This window comes from Aedes albopictus, chromosome 2 (assembly GCF_035046485.1).
Source record: "Aedes albopictus strain Foshan chromosome 2, AalbF5, whole genome shotgun sequence".
In the NCBI taxonomy this organism is placed as follows: domain Eukaryota; kingdom Metazoa; phylum Arthropoda; class Insecta; order Diptera; family Culicidae; genus Aedes; species Aedes albopictus.
The window spans coordinates 235,488,678-235,506,092 of record NC_085137.1 but is presented as its reverse complement, the minus strand read 5'-3'; the positions used below and the strand labels follow the sequence as shown (position 1 = coordinate 235,506,092).

General features: G+C 39.4%; 1 protein-coding gene across 1 annotated transcript in view; it reads left to right on the top strand.

Moving 5' to 3' along the window:
* The window catches only part of LOC115257630 (rho GTPase-activating protein conundrum), a gene marked incomplete in the record, with an annotated part of 391,231 nt that overhangs the window by 36,980 nt on the left and 336,836 nt on the right, over nt 1–17,415 (top strand).

The window sequence follows — 17,415 nt, the reverse complement described above, 5'->3', positions numbered from 1 at the left end:
ATATTTTTTTCTAATTCTAAATGAGTCCCTTGAAGATTATCTGAAGAAATCCATGGCGGATTTCTGGAGTAATAAAATAAAGATTTTCTAGGCATCCTAATGGAAATTTTTAAAGAAATTTACAGATGAATATCTGTTATTTTTTATCCCTGAAATAATTTATAAGGGGTAGGAGATCGCTGAAAGCTTTGACTCTCTAATACCCAAATTTTTGATTTTGTTCTAAGTATCATTTTTCGTCATCTAAAACCGATTGAACGATTGAACCAACATATTTTGGAAGATAATTCTTTTCAATTCTCGATTTTGTGAATTTTGGTTTTTGACTTTTCTAATTTTTATTTTTGAACGTTCCTAAACTTTTATATTTTTCCTGGGAGCCTATTTAGCATACCGATTTTTTAGGATAAATACTAGTGTGGGTCATCGGAAGCGTTTTCTCAGATCAAAGCTTTTTTGGTTCCGTTTCGGGTCCTGAGTATCTGTGCAAAATTTGAGCACGATCGGTTGCGTCTACACTTTGCGCATTGCAATTGAAATTTGTATGGGATTTTGTATGAGAAAACATACTTTTTTGAATTTTAGCCATAAGTTGAAAATATTTGTCTGAAACTTTTTAACCGATACTGTAAAAACGATAGCCTAGGATGTTCTGCAGAACTTTGTTGAAGACTGCATAGCGATCCGATGCTTGTGAAAATAGTTATAACCAACGAACCGCATGCATGTGTTTATGTTTTAACATGTAAAGGAATAACAATTGCAACAAAATCATGATGTTTCGCCAAGCAATGCCAACGCTATAACTATTTTCATAAGCATCAGATCACTTCGCGGTCTTCGACAAAATTTTTCAGGACATCCAAGGCTATGTTTTCACTTTAATGGTTACACGGTTTTAGAAAAATTCGAGCTTGTTATGAGAGAAATGCAAAATAGTGTGTTTTCCCATGTAAAACCCCACACAAACTTCAAACGCGATGCGCAAAACGTAGACATAACCGATGGTGCCCAAATTTTGCACACTTATTTGGGTCCTGAAATGGGATTAAAAAAGCTTTGATCTGATGGGATACCATTGAATTTTTCCTTTTTCCATATAAACGATGACCCACTCTAATAAATACATTTAGAGATATTAAGATTATTGTTAAAACATTTTAATTTTATTTTTTTTCATGGAAAAATTTATTTTCCGTGTAATTTTTAAGAAAATCAGTTTTAATTTATGTTTAACTCCTTCAAACTCTTCTACTGTAATAGAATGATTGAGGAAAAATTTGAATCACATTAATTGTTGCGAAATACAAAAGAAACAATGACATCTAAACGGTGATCAAAACATATTTTTTTCAATGATTAAAAAAATGTTAATGCGCTTTAAAAGACACCAAAAACCATTCCTCCAGGGATCCTTAAAAAAATCCTTTAGGAATTCTGTTATAAAATCTACAACAATACTGAAGAAAATACTCCAGGAATGCACAATTAACCCTCTAATACCCAACCCCGCTTTTAGACGGGATATAGTTTGAGCAGTTTTGTATTTTTTTTCTTGCCTGGGAAATCAAAACTTTTATATTTTTGGCTAACACTTACGACTGTTCTGCATAACTGTAATCCCTAATGGAACTTCTTAAGAAGATTCTTGAGGTATTTCGCTAAGAAAATTTTCAAACTGGAAAATTTTATGAAGGCAACTTTGGAAAATTTTCTGAAAGAAACTATGTTGGAATTTCTGAATGAATCCCTGGAGGAGTTTATTTTAAGAAATCTGTAGAAGAAAACTTTGTAGGTATTTCTTAATGATTTCCTGTAGGATTTTCTGGACAGATCATTTTGGAATATTTGGAAGATATTCTACCTAATTTTCGTAAAAATTCCTGAAAAACATCAAGTATTGCTGTGTGCATTCAAAACGCAAATATCAAACGATGTCAATGGAAGGTTTATTGACTATGGTTGCTAAGTTGCCTTTGGTAACATTGTGTTACCGCGTTTGAAGCGCATTTTGGGCACCATTTGGGTCTTGAACGCACACAGCAATATCTGTTTTTTTAGGTTTTTGGAGGAATTTTTAAGGCAACCTGTTGAAGATTTTTCGAAAGATTCTTCATAGGAATTTCTATCAAAGAATCCATGGAGGAATTTCTGACAGGAATCCTTGGAAGGTTTTCTAGAGGAATCCTTGGAGAAATTTCTAAAGAAATGTCTTATAGTTTTCGAAAGAACACTCTGGAGGAATTTCTGAATAAATTCGAGAAGGAATGTCTCAAGCAACCAATGAAAGAATTTTCCAAAGAATGGTTGGAAAAGTTTATGAAGAAATCAGTGGAAGATTTTCTGAAAGAAATCCCTGAAGGATTTTCTAAAGGCATCCATGCAGCAATTTTTGAAGGAATCCTTGGAAGATTTTCTAAAAGTATCCTTCGAGATATAACTGAGAAACTTCTGGAAAAAAAAATGTCGGACGGATATTTGAAAGATACTTTGAAAGAATCCCTGGAGGTAATTTTTAAGGAATTCCTGGAAGATATGCCAATGTGCATGTAATATCCTCCAGGTGGTTCATGGACATGGCGTATCGAGGTGGATTCCTTGTGCAATATTGCATTGTATGATAGGATTTTTATATGCAAATTCACATTTTTACGGTATATCGCTGTTCATTGGTGCCTTCAGCAAAGTTTCTCCAAATAGGTTGAAGAAAACTTTCTAGAACATTGCATTGGGCTAACTTGAAAACTTAAAATTTTTATGTATTTAGTTATTTTTTTTTGGGCCTCCCCAATTGTAAAATACGTTAAATTATTGCCCATTTTATTGTTTACAATATTCCGGAAGACAGTTAACTTCTAAAAAATCATCTTCATGGTAAAAATATTGGTTCCTCTCAAATTCGTGATCTGGCTCAGTGTGCAATGGAGTCTTTAAAAGAGCTTCTGAAGGAATCCTTACATATATTCTGAAAAGGTATCTGGAAAAGTATCTGAAAGTCACTCTGAAGGAATCAATTGAAAATTGGGTTCTTTAGGGGTATCCAGATTATTGCATAATCGGAATCTCCGTCCAAAAATTAGTCGAAATCCAAAATTTCAACATTTTTGGTGCCCGGGAACTATTTTTAAAATGCATTTAAAGTTTGTAAGTGGATTTTTTTTTGTTCGAGGCAACCTGTCACTTTATCGATTGAAGTGTCATTCTATCCACGGAAAATAAAACTGTTTTGTTTATTTAACCATCAGAACAAAGGAATTGGAACGCAATATACTCAGAAAAATGAGCTCTTTCGATTAGGCTGAAGAAAATGGCACTATTTAATTCACTAAACAACCCAATCAATTATCGGTGAGGTCATTCCGTATTATCAAAATAATAATTTTATATCTATATGTGTATAGGGGAAATTACCTATTCTCGGCCGTTTTGTTCTCTTCGTCTTTGGGGGTTTTTTTTGAAACCTATTAAACTCAGAGTTGGTCTCAAATCCTTCCCAACTAAGCTGAATTAAATGGCCAAGTTTCAGACAATTTGGCTGACAAAAACCCCCCATGACGAAGAGAACAAACCTGCCGATAATACCCATTGTCACCCTATATAAAAATGAATTTTTGTCTGTCTGTCTGGCTGACCCTAATGGATTCGGAAAGTAGTGGACCGATTGGCGTGAAAATTTGCATGCATCCCGAAAAACCGGGCGGGGAAAGATTAGCATGGCCTGAGACTCCTCCCACTTCTAGGCTCCCATACAGATGAATTTGAGATGCACTTCTTTGTGAAGCTGTTTATATGAATAAAAAAAAAATCTGTCTGTCTGTCTGTCTGTTTTTGTTTATGTTTTGCGTGCATCTAGGGATTTGAAAATCTTCTATAAGACTGGCATGTTGTGTCTCATGCGCCTGCGCCATGGTCCATGCTAGTGTATTTGAAACACCGCCGGGCTATCTGTGCGTTATAACTTTTTTCACAAGTGTCGGATCTCTTAGCGGTCTTCGGCAAAGTTTTTCGGCATATCCTAGGCTATACTTCAAAGTCATTAGTAAGATCGTTTTAGACAAAAAATTTCAATTCATGAGAAAAATGCATAAAAGCACGTTTTCCCATACTAAATTCCATACAAATTTCAATCGCAATGTGGAATACGGGGAAGCAACCAATCGCTCCCAAATTTTGCACAGTTGTTTTGGACGCTAAAAGGAATCAAAAAAGCTTTGTTCCGAAAAATCGACTTTGTTGACCCAGTCTTGTGTTTATGTACACTCCCGTTCAAAAGTTTGGGGTCACCCCCTCAAAAACATGTCATTTTTTTAGGCCCATATCTCCGCCAATTTGCGTCCAATTTCAAAACCCTAGGTTTCATTCAAAAGATAATAAGTCAAAGAAACTTTGAACATGATTTAAAAGAAACTTTTTCAAAAAATGTTGTATGTAAACTTAACCCAAAGTTGCCAAATTTTCTAAAAAATGAATATAAACTTACGGCAGTGTCGCTGGAAGTTGGGTCGACCAAATTTTAAGATGAGAGCGGTAATATGACCCATTTTCTATTAGCTTTCAACTGATTTTTACAGAACTTAGCTAAAAAATCTAGAAAAAAAGTTATTAAGTAAATTAATCCTTGATGTCATCGATCAAAAGTTTGGGGTCACCCCTCAATATGATGTATCGGCAAAAAGTTTGAGGTCACTTTCGTAAAACATGGAAAAATGATTTGGTGATATCTTCGTCATCTATAGTTCAATTTTAATTATTTTTGGCTCATTTCAAAGATAATTAACTAAATTTACGTTTGATGTATGTAAATTTCAACAAATATGTGTGGTTCAATGTCTATGCAGTACGTATCATTCATATTGTTTTGAATGAAATCTAGGGTCCCCAAACTTTTGAACGGGAGTGTATGTATGTGTGTACGTATGTATGTCTGCTCGCATAATAACCCAGCCAACCACATATCGTAAATCATTGTGTGGAAAAAATCGTATATTTTCATGTATTGAATTAGAATTGTATAATAATATGTATATTTGTTGACAATGATTGCGTAAAATCGCATTTCATGCCAAATTAAATTTCAATTGCGATTTTGTTTCATATAGTCGTCTCCGATCATAAAAGGTGCGAGATACTATCGGTAGGATCGCACAGAATCGGATAGAATCGTGAAAAAAACATACATTCCTAGTGTCAAGCTGCAAGTTCGCTAGCATCGTATATATGATTTCTTTGAATCGTGGAAATCGTCGCTCCACATCGTATATGAATCTGCTAAATCGAGCTTGCTACCTAAAGGTATGATAAAAATCGGTGAAATCGTATACAACTATAACAATGTTGTATATTGATCGTTTGCGTCACACTTGCGTCGTATACCAGCTGAATGAAATAGTAGAAATCGTATATTTATTTTTACAGTCGCATATGATTGTTACTGCACTTTTAATAGTCGAATCTTAATCTCGGAAATCGTAAATGGATTTGTTTACATATTTGTATGATGGAGAAAAATAAAAAAATGGTATTCATCACAAATTTGTATTTTGTTGTTGTTGACACATTTCAACCATTTTAGCAATAATTTCAACCAAATACATAGGTGTTCATTCTAGCAGATGACTTACAATAAGTGATGTATAGATTCCAACAACGATGTGAATTCCGGGCCTCTTGCGCGGTACCTCTTTTGGTGCCACTCAATGCACAACAACAACGCTCCCATCCCATGCTGGCTGGGAAGCTCACTTACTTTTAATGCACTTCCCATTGGCCGATTTTTCGGATTATGGCTTGAATCGAACCGGAATTTAACCACATTGTTAGCTATTAAAATGGTTCGGATCGGTCACGGCGTTCCGGAGTTATGGCTATTTCAGTGATCCGGACCAGCACCGGTAGAACTGGCCGTATATAAAACTGAATCTGGTCCCATCATGCGACACATCGAACGGCGGCGATTTTTATAACCTTTACCATGATTGATGAATTTTGTGCGGACATCAATAACACAGACACCAGACATTCCACGATGTCAGCCCAAAATCCAAGATGGTGGCTCCGAAATCAAGATGGTGGCTCCAAATTTAAGATGGCGGCTGTTTAATGATGTTTTAGGCTCTAAGGCCATGCAATATGGGTATACATATTTGGAATGAGGAAGAAGTCTAGAGTCCAAAAATGATTACCAGAATATTCACGACGTCGGTCTAAAACCAAATATGGCGGCTAAAAAATCAAAATGGCGGCTGTTGAATGGAGTTTTAGAACCTTAAATCACGCAATATGGATTAATTTGGAATGGGGAAGAAGTTTGTTTGGGCTCTAAAAATGGCGGCCAGATTATCCAAGATGGCGGTCAAAGTCCAAGATGGTGGCTCCAAATTCAAGATAGCGGTTGTTTAACTGTGCTTTAGTCTCTGAAACCATTAAAAAATGACGACCAGAATATACAAGATGGTGTCTAAAAAATCAAGATTGCGGCTGTTCAATGATGTCTTAGACTAATAAATCATTCAATATGGGTAAATTTGGTAGAGGAAGGATTTCCGGATTCCAAAAGTAGCAATCAGAATAACCAAGATGGCGGTCTGAAATCCAAGATGACGGCTCCAAATTCAAGATGGCGGTTGTTTTAGGCCCTAAAACCAGGCAATATGGGTATATTTGGTACGGGGAAGATAACCTGAGTTCAATAATGGTGACCAGAATATCCCAGATGACGTCTCAAAATTCAAGACGGCGGCTGTTTAATGGAGGTTTAGGCTATAAAATCATTTATTATGGGTATATTTAGATATGTAGAAGATGTCCGGAGTCCAAAAATGGATACCGGAATATCCAAGATGGCGGACTAAAATCCAAAACAGCTGCTTAAAATTTAAGATTGCGGCTTTCTTAAGAGTGTAAGGCTCGAACATCAAAAGTCAGACAAACGATATGATTTCTCGGGCTATGAAATTAATTTTTGTCAACCGTATGAAAGTGCGATATTCATCTACAAGTCATTTCAGTTTTGTTGATATGGGTTTTCGAAGGCACGAGAAAGGCACTATCACTGCTATGTGGATTGATTAGGGATTTTTTTTTTTGTAATGTGTCATCATTTAATAGTTTTCTAGTCAACTGTTCTTTTCTATGTCTGATATGTCATTTGAAAGGTTTTAGAAACATGTTCAACTTTTGACATTTTTCATTTAAGCCGAAGATATGCGAAGTTGAACAATTCATTCATTTTCCAAAAAATGCCTGGTGGAAGGACCCGTCTTTAAGCTACGTAGACTCTGAAGGGGGAGGGGATCAGGCCAAAGTCTACGGACCATACAAATTTTGAAAATCTTGTATGGACAAAAGTCTACGAATGGGATGACGGTCTGGACAGCGCCAAATATATTTTCACAGAATTTCACACCTACAAAATTAATTGGAAAAGCCTAAATGAGCTTTTCATGTACTCACAATGGAGCACAGATCTCAGTTTCTACTAAATTAGTAGAAATTGTGCGTGATCATCACATCGGCGGTAATCGCAGCTCAAAAAGGAAACAAATTCCGCGAACCTAGTCCCATTTCGCACAGCCATCGCGGTTGGTGCCCACACATAGGAGAGCTTACCGCCGCCAACCGCACGCTTTATGATAAATCACCGCATTTAATTAATTAATAGTTAGCCGGCATGCAACCGCGCGGGCCGCTGCCGCTACGTTAGCTGCAATACCGAAAGCGCACCTACTCCCAGATCTCTTTCGAGCGAAACCTGAGCTGAGCTGAGAAACGCCCACCCACCCATCGCGTCCGTCGTCGCTGTTCCGGGGAATAGGACACGGAAGCGGCGGACATCCGCAATCCATCCGCGTGCATCTGCCATTTCTTGCTGCTGTGGTATGGTGTGGTGTGGTGCACTTTCGCGCGTTTCTTTATTTTAGGCGTTTGCCCCACATGAACGGACGATGCGCTGCGTGATGCGCGCTCGCGCACACAAATTTTCGAATTCAGTTCGAGTGCCGGGCAGTGTGGTTTTACTTTTGTCTGGCCCATACGTATATTTATTATTGTTGTATACGATGATTGATACTGATTAAACGTTTTGCACGTTTCTTTGTGCGAAAGCGGATCAACCCTCCGCGATCGCCTAGTTCGTGCGCGGTGAAATAGAAAGTGACTGACCGTCATAATTTAGGGAGATATTTTTTTCCATTGCAGCAGCGCAGCGCTTTGAGCTAATAAATTGGATGAACGTGTGCCGGGTGTGAACAATGAGCATGAAGCTATCAGTTGGTACACCTGCTTCCTGCTGTAATGAAGATTTAGTTTGTTAAAGACATGCAATATCGTTTTGTGATTGATCTTCGTCGGCAATAATGCATTGAAATAGGATTCGTTTAGCCCAGTCGGGAAAGATACAGTTTTCAACAAGAACATGCAAGGGGTGTATGAGTCTGATCGAGATACGCTATTAGTTGTGGTGGCTCAGCCCAAGTAGTAACTACATTGTTCCAATAATCACCGCGTTTTGGATACTGATCAAGTCCTTATCCAAAACTCTCTTGTCTGGTTACCTCAGAACAGGAGAGATTAATGGACAACACTGATGATCTCTGAATGGACAATCGCAGCTACAGTATGACCCATAAAAAATGCAACAGTTTTCAAAGTCATCGTTCCCCTACTTCGAACTGATTTACCTTGCAGGGCCCATATAGCCGAGGCGGTAAACGCACGGGTATTCAGCATGACCATGCTGAGGGTGACGGGTTCGATTCCCGGTCGGTCCAGGATCTTTTCGTAAAGGAAATTTCCTTGACTTCCTTGGGCATAGAGTATCTTCGTGCCTGCCACGCGATATACACATGTAAAATGGTCATTGGTAGAGGAAGCTCTCAGTTAATAACTGTGGAAGTGCTCATAGAACACTAAGCTGAGAAGCAGGCTTTGTTCCAGTGAGGACGTTACGCCAAGAAGAAGAAGAAGAAGAACCTTGCATGTATCTATTGAATAATAGTAGACCCAGACAACCAATTTGCACGTATATTGAAGTTTATGTTCATGTTATACGTACTTTTATGCGTTAAAGTTACATCGCATAAGATGCAGCAAAAGTGCCTTATCCCTTTCGTGACGAACCAACACAATTGTGCTGTTGAGCGGTAACAGTTTTGCATATTTTTTTCATCTGCTTAGGCTTTGTTTTATATGGTGTATTTTTTTTTTCAATAATTCAGTCATACGTGTATGTGTGAAAAGAAACTTTTGTTTACGTTGACTGTATAATTTACCACAACAAGATAAACAAAAAGTGGGGCAAAACGGTAAAACATGAAAAAGTTTTATTTGTCGCATATTTTTTATTTCTAATTTATCTTCACAGTCAACGCTAGAAATCAAAAGATAAAGAGTAGTTCTTTCAAATGAGAAAAAACAATTATTGCTTTTTTCGGGAAATCTGAGAGTTCTGGAGAGCTAAAGTTTAGCAATTTGTATGGAGATTACACTTTTTTGCGTTCCGTCACGAAAGAGTTATACGTACAAAAGTGGAGGCGCTATACGTGCATTGACGGAACAATAATAACGCTATATTACTTGAAGCGATATCTTATGCGATGCATCGTGTGCACTATTGCGACGTAACTCAGCATCTTATGCGACTTTATAAAATTAAAAAAAAAACAATGCTTGTCAGCTCGATATCGAACTAATGACCTCTGGATTGTCGAGCCACACTTTACACACAACACCAAACGCTACTTATGAAACAAGCTGATTAATTATCATGATATTCTAACTCACCTCAGTGTTTGTTGGGATGCACTTGGTTCACTTGCGCTGTGCGTGTTTGGCAGGCTAAAAACGACGAAGAATCATTTCCCGTACAGTTTTCACTGCCCCTCTCTGGCTAGCGCCTCCCATTTTTGATTATCAAGCCAACAAAACAAATAATGATGACTTTGCAACCATAATTATGGCTGTTCACTTTCTTGTAGCTTTTTGGCACAGCATCCACAGTGCAACAGAAACTCTTTAATTGTTATCACACATCAAATCGCATAATGTCAACATAAATGCTCCTAGCTTATGCGAGTTTATATGCACACTGTAACGAGCTTATTTGTACTTTTATACGATTTCATCCTTACACCAATGTGAGGTAAACTGACACAACAAGAAAAGTACCAAGCGAAGTCGTATAATCATCGCAGTACGCAATTATGCGAATTCAATTGACACTTTGCGAGTTCGCTTGCACGCTTTTGCGAAAAAGTAAAGTTCGTCGCAATAAAAAATAAGAATATCATTTACTACGATGTACTCATACCATTTAAAAGTTGATTTGTATTCTCATATGACTTTACTTGATGCATCGTAATAAGTTCAAAAAATATCATCATATGCGATGAAAATTTTCAGTAAGCCGTACATATATGCGATAGTGACTTAAAATAGTACTTTATACGATGTACAACGTGCTTTCTTATGCGACTCCTGGTTGTCTGGGGAACCACTTATCCGATAATGGCAAAGGAACATAGACTGATTTTTTGCACATACCGTTGGAAATATAACGTTAAACATATGGACGTCGGAATCATCCACGCGCCAGCGGCCGTTTTTTACGGATATAATTTTCTTTCAATTGCTTTCAATCACATTCAATCAAATTTTATTTTCAAAATAGTACTTTTATGACTGGATAAGGTCTTCAGGAGTTCGCTGGTTCGTCGGACAAGAACGAAAAAAATATTAGCTTATAAATTAAGAGACATTTTCTGAAATTTGAATTATTTGACAAATGATAATTTTTAGAAAATATTGTGTTTTAAGCATGAACTTGTTTTTAAGTACTTAGTATTTGTACCTATCATAAAGGTAGGTTTATATGCCTTCATCGACAAAAAAAAATGTTCAAACAGTGTTAAGTTTTTTATTAATTTATCTTAAATGCGGTAGCACCTTTTTTAGTTTTTGTTTCCTAAACATTTGGAATTATTTTTAAAATATTTTTCAAACTTGGGCGTATTAAAGAGTACATATTTCTTCATGGTTTGAATGTGTTTTTATCTTAGTTCATTTTGCTCTGAAAATTAGAGGAAGACTTGATTTTATTTATAAATTGTTAACAATTATCCCATATACGTAACCAATGAATATTTTGACAAAAAATTTAGAGATTACTGTATACGGACGTATGTCATATCTGTTTCGGTTTTTACAAAAGGTCATGATGCCTATAGGTATTAGCGTGGTTCAAAAAATTGTTTTTGCTCCACACCGCTTATTCGATTCGTAACCAGATTCTATGCCTTCTTCCAAAATTTGAGCGCATTTGGTTGAAAATTGAGACTGCACCTCGTTGGATAAATGTACAACTCGTGCTAAAAATATCATCATATTGCAACTTGTTGCGTTAAAAAAAATATTTCAGCACTGATCTAGATAGATATGTCGAATTAACATTTTTGCAATTTCTCATCGTAATAGGCTGTTTTACCTTATGCAAATCTGACAGGAAAAGGCCTACTTTCCCACACTAAATTATCAGTGCTGTAATGATTCATTACAGCACTGATTTGCGTTGCGTAATGAACCATTACAGCACTGTTTTCAGTTTTGATCAACTTCTTGATGCTTTCTGGACGCAGGTTTGAAAAATTGTGACAACTACACAGTATAACCTGCTATGATCAGACTTTCTTAAACATGGCTATGAACATCAGTGTGCAGTTTGATGTCATAGTTTTGTCAAAAATTGTGCTCAAGTGGTAATTTATGAAATTGCAAAAAACGTTGTACGCATCTCGGTGCAGAACTCGATTTTTACAGCACTCGTCGTACTTATCCAACTCGGCAAGCCTCGTTGGATAAGTGTACAACTCGTGCTGTAAAAATCTTCATTCTGCACCTTGTTGCGTAAACTACTATTTCAGCACTGCTAGCCATGTCTTTCAGGATTTCTCAGAGCACCTTTGAAGATCTACAACAAAATTATTTAGGACTAAATGTCCCCTCAGGATGCTATTCCCTCAATCCTTCCAGTAGTTTCTTCTACGATTCCTATTGTCCTATCCAAGAACCTCTTCTAAAATTCTTCCGGGAGTTTTTGGATTCTTCCAGGATTTTGTTCCGAGCTTCTTACAGGGATTCCCACTAAGATTCTTCTGAGAATTCCTCTCAAGATTCCTCCGAGAATTCGTTTCCAGATTCGTACAGAAATGCCATTTGAAATGCCTCTTGGCATTCTTCCTGGGATTCCTCCAGGAGCTCCGGTATGCCTCCAAAAGTTCCGGGATACCTCTACGAATACCTTCTCTTGAAGGAACTCTTGGAGGAATCCTAGATAGCACTTCTGGAGGAATCTCAGAAAGAGCTCCTCAAGGAATTTCAGAAAAAGGAATCCTCAAAAGAAGGATTCATAGATGGAGCTCCTAGGATCTCAATAATGGGTGGAAGATGGAACTCCTAGAGAATTTCGAAAAAAAAATGCTGGAAGAGTCCCAGAAGGAGCTCCGGGAGAAATCTCAGAAAGTGGTGTCCTCAAATGGAGATGTCCCGGAAGGAACTCCTTAATTAATCCCTTACGATACTTCTAACGGAATCTCTGCAGAAATACCGTAATCTGGGGTCAAATTGATCACTTCAAAGCAACTTTTGTGGCAATTCAAATATAGCCAAAAGAATTTCTGTAAAACCAGTACCCAGTGGATCTCCATGGAACTATGTGACAGAATTTTGTTCAACAAATTTAAACTTTAAGTTAAATAACTCCAAAAATCCAAAATTGGAAATACCACTTTGGGGCGAAATTGAACACTATACAATTAAACATCGGTTGAAAAGGAAAATTAGCTTCTCCGCTTAATTTTGCTCTTCTCAAACCGAATAACGCGTTTAAAATCTTACATCTAGTGAATTTAATATTTTAAATGCAAAATTAAATTTTGAAATTTCGATTTAAATGCCTAAAGGTAGGCAATTTCATTAAAATAAGTGATTTCTATCACCATAAATGTCTATTTCATAATAAAATGAACTTTTTTTAAACTATTTCATGCTCTCATTAGCTACATACATAACTTAATGGCACAAATGTCCCAAATGGAGGATAACGTGCCTCTGGAGCCGGCCTTCTGATACATACATAACTTCCCAACCAAGGCTCCACAAAAATGTTAAAACAGAAAATTTACGGGAAGTCCTATTATCAATCGATTGTTTAGTAGCAATGATTTCAGCTAAATGAGAAATACATTGCAAGTTCCTAAAAAAAAGACAAAACTAACTTTTTTTCTAAGAAATTAAAAGTCTACACTCATCTCTAGACATCTACGAACCAAATGACGTGAAAAGATTAAGATCATTACGACGCTCAAGAGTTCCACCCCGCTGATCAATTTGACCCCGGTTTACGGTATCGCTAGTAACTCCTGCAGAAATCTCGGAAGTAGTTTCTGGAAGAATCTCAGAAGGATGCTTGAGCTTGAGGAGCTTGAGCTTGATTGATTGCCCGTGGATGCTACTCCAGTATCGCCAGACCAACTACATTCATACAAGGAGCCACTGAGATCTCTGCCGGGAACTAGCAGACAGATCTTCCAATTTCAGGCAACAATGACGCCTGCCATGTCAGGTTGTAGGTCAATGTTGGGGAAGGGAAAGGAAGTGATGATTGCAATCGTTTTTATTCACAGCGGACCGAATATACCTCTGCGTCTGCACAAATTCATGCGAATGTCGGAGTATTGTTCGTGGGATAAGGTTGGCAGAGGGTTCACACATTTCTGCGTGGTTGCCAGGCTTGAGGTGATATTACTTGTGTAATTATTACTATGAATATAATGCGGCAGAGTTCGCTTGATTGGGCTTCGTGGCCGTGCGGTTAGCGGTGGCAGTCGTCTAGGCGTGCACCAAACCCAGAAGGATCTCTTGGAGGAACATTTTTTTTGTCAATTTGAATTGCCCAAAATACTCTCAAAGAACGTTCTATTTGCTTCCTGAGGGGTGGTCGTGGGTACCGACTTTTGTCAAATCCCATTTACACTCAATCTGATATGGTCAGGGCCATAGGCGCCAACTTGTGACGTAGTTGGGGGGGCGAAGCTCTCCAAAATTGGACAAAATTCAACTTTTTTTTAGCTCAATGCACTAGTTTTCACGTAAATATGCCTAAACTAGATGAACTGCGTCGAAATTTTACGAATTTGGTTGATTTTGAGAGGCCTCGCCCCCCCAACTACGTCACAAGTTGGCGCGTATGGTCAGGGCGTTAACAGTGAACACCCGAAATGGTCAAAAATAACGTTTTATCAAATTTTGCCTCCTGAGGGGGTGGTCGTGAAGTGATTTTTTTAATAATCACATAACCATTTTATATGGTTATTTTGAAAAAAAAAATCTTTTTTACTTAAAAATAAAGCTCCTTAGTCGTCGACTAACCGTGACTAAGGAGGACGACAGGGCTGGGAGGAATCCCTGTCCAGGGTCATGATAGGTATTTCATAAATCAAGTTTTCTTTCAGGCCCTATGTAGTAGCCGGGTCAGTTGTCTCATTTTTCTTCTTTTTTCATTATTTGTAGTAATGAAAACTTCTGCATGGTACCTTAACCGGGATTGCATTACCAACATTGCACTTATCGGGTCTTCATACTCGGCCGCTGCATCCCAAAAGAGACGCTGTTTGAGCCGCACCTTATTGGTGAACAGACGGTCGGGACGTATCTGCTCAATCTACATAGCTGAAATCGGAAAGACAGACTGCACTACCAGCTAAGCATACAACTTAGCTGGTATACATGACAGCAGTATATGTCATATCGATTGACTCGTGGAAGCACGTATATGACATCCCTATTCCCACCCAATAGGATTGTTTGCAGCCAACATCAATTGGGTTCCCCCATTGACAATGCATTTGAGTTCCCTAAACATTGGTACAAGATGCGGGAATCGAAAACGTGACGTCATCGCACCTGGTGCGTGAAAGCATGAGGTTGAAACTTATGAAGACCAGAGCCATGTTGGATGCTCATTGTCAGCAACAGGGGACACTTCAGGGTTCGGTCGGAATCTCGGGACGTACCTGCCGGAGAGAGGGACCAAATGTCAGCAACAGGGGACACTTCAGGGTTCGGTCGGAATCTCGGGACGTACCTGCCGGAGAGAGGGACCAAATGTCAGCAACAGGGGACACTTCAGGGTTCGGTCGGAATCTCGGGACGTACCTGCCGGAGAGAGGGACCAAATGTCAGCAACAGGGGACACTTCAGGGTTCGGTCGGAATCTCGGGACGTACCTGCCGGAGAGAGGGACCAAATGTCAGCAACAGGGGACACTTCAGGGTTCGGTCGGAATCTCGGGACGTACCTGCCGGAGAGAGGGACCAAATGTCAGCAACAGGGGACACTTCAGGGTTCGGTCGGAATCTCGGGACGTACCTGCCGGAGAGAGGGACCAAATGTCAGCAACAGGGGACACTTCAGGGTTCGGTCGGAATCTCGGGACGTACCTGCCGGAGAGAGGGACCAAATGTCAGCAACAGGGGACACTTCAGGGTTCGGTCGGAATCTCGGGACGTACCTGCCGGAGAGAGGGACCAAATGTCAGCAACAGGGGACACTTCAGGGTTCGGTCGGAATCTCGGGACGTACCTGCCGGAGAGAGGGACCAAATGTCAGCAACAGGGGACACTTCAGGGTTCGGTCGGAATCTCGGGACGTACCTTCCGGGAGACCGTATCCGGTATCAGCAACTAGGGACTTCCTTCAGGGAGGCGGATCGTACCAGATGCCAGCGATCGGGGACTTCCTTCCGGGAGACGGACCGTACCGGATGCCAACAACCAGATTATGTCGCTGCGGTATTTCTCTTGCGGATTTCGGGGGTCAGGTTCAGTTCGGAATTCTTGACTTGGGACTAATTTCGGGACTGTAGGTTTGAGTTTTTTCAGGTTTGGAGGTTTGAGTTTTTGGTTGAATTGCTTCTGCTTCGCTTGAAAGTTTTTGAAGTAATGACAGATTTTTTTTTCTTTTATGCATGGCCACCTATGACCGTTTCATGGTCATCATCATGACCTCGTTGCTATCGGTAACATTCTCCGGGGCCGGAACAGAAGTGGCCTTGAGTAAAATGATTTTGCTAACAGGTCGAGTAAACGTTGATCTTGCAGTTCGTACTACGACAGTTCGAATTCTTCCATCCGGTCCATGAATCACCTTCTCGATCAGGCCTTTAGGCCAACATCCACGATGCAACGATTCGTCAACAATCATCACGAAATCTCCGAGTCTATATTCATGGTAATTACGGTTGTCCTGCCACCTTTGTCGCTTCAGTAACTCTGGACGGTAGGCCGAAACCCATTTTCGCCAGAAACGATCAGCAAATACTTGCGCGTGCTTGTAAGCTGCTCTACAATCTAAATTGCTCTCGTCAAAATCGTGGTCGTACTGCATATAGTTGTTTCTGCCAAGTAACAGCATGTTCGGAGTTATTGGTTCTGGTTCTTGAGGGTCATCGGAAACTTCGGTCAGCGGTCTGTTGTTAACAATATTCATGACTTCACATAACGTTGTTCGGAGAACCAGGTCGGTAGGATGTCTTTCCTTCAGCATAGCTCGAAGACCGGTCTTGACTGAACGAACTAATCTTTCCCAGCAGCCACCGAAGTGAGGCGCGCCTGGTGGGATAAAATCCCACTCGATTCCTCTGACGCTGAGTGTCTCCTCTATTTGCTGCTGATCGAGTGTCCTGACAAGACTCTTGAGCTCCTGATTGGCTCCCGCAAAATTTGTTCCATTGTCGGTCAAAATTTTCTGTGGAACACCGCGTACCGCCATAAAGCACCGAATCGCCATTATACAACTGCTGGTATCCAGGGATGGAACCACTTCCAAATGTATTGCTCGACTGGTCATGCAGGTGAATAGTACGGCCCAACGTTTCTCGATTCGTCGGCCAACCTTCACCACCAAAGGGCCGAAATAATCAATTCCAGTGTGTGTAAAGGGGAATACAAAAGGGGTAGTCCGGACTGGTGGCAAGTTTCCCATCTGAGCTATATTTGGCTTTCCACGTAGTTCTCGGCATCTCAAACAAGAATCTCCAAACTTCTTGACTTGAGAACGAATTTTCAGGATGCGATGTCGTTGTTTCAAATTGTTGATGATTGTTTCTAGTCCTTGATGAGCATTGGCATTGTGAAACGGCTTAATTAGCAAATTTGTGAAGCTGTGATTATCGGGCAGTATAACAGGATTATTTACGGCAAACGGCTTACTATTGTCTTGAATTCGACCTTTCATCCTGATGATTCCATCAATCAAAACTGGAGAGTAGGTGTATAATCGGCTTGATTTCTTCACAAATCCAGATGATCTCAAACTGCCGATTTCGTCACGGAAAGCGTCCATTTGAACTCTTGTGTACCACAG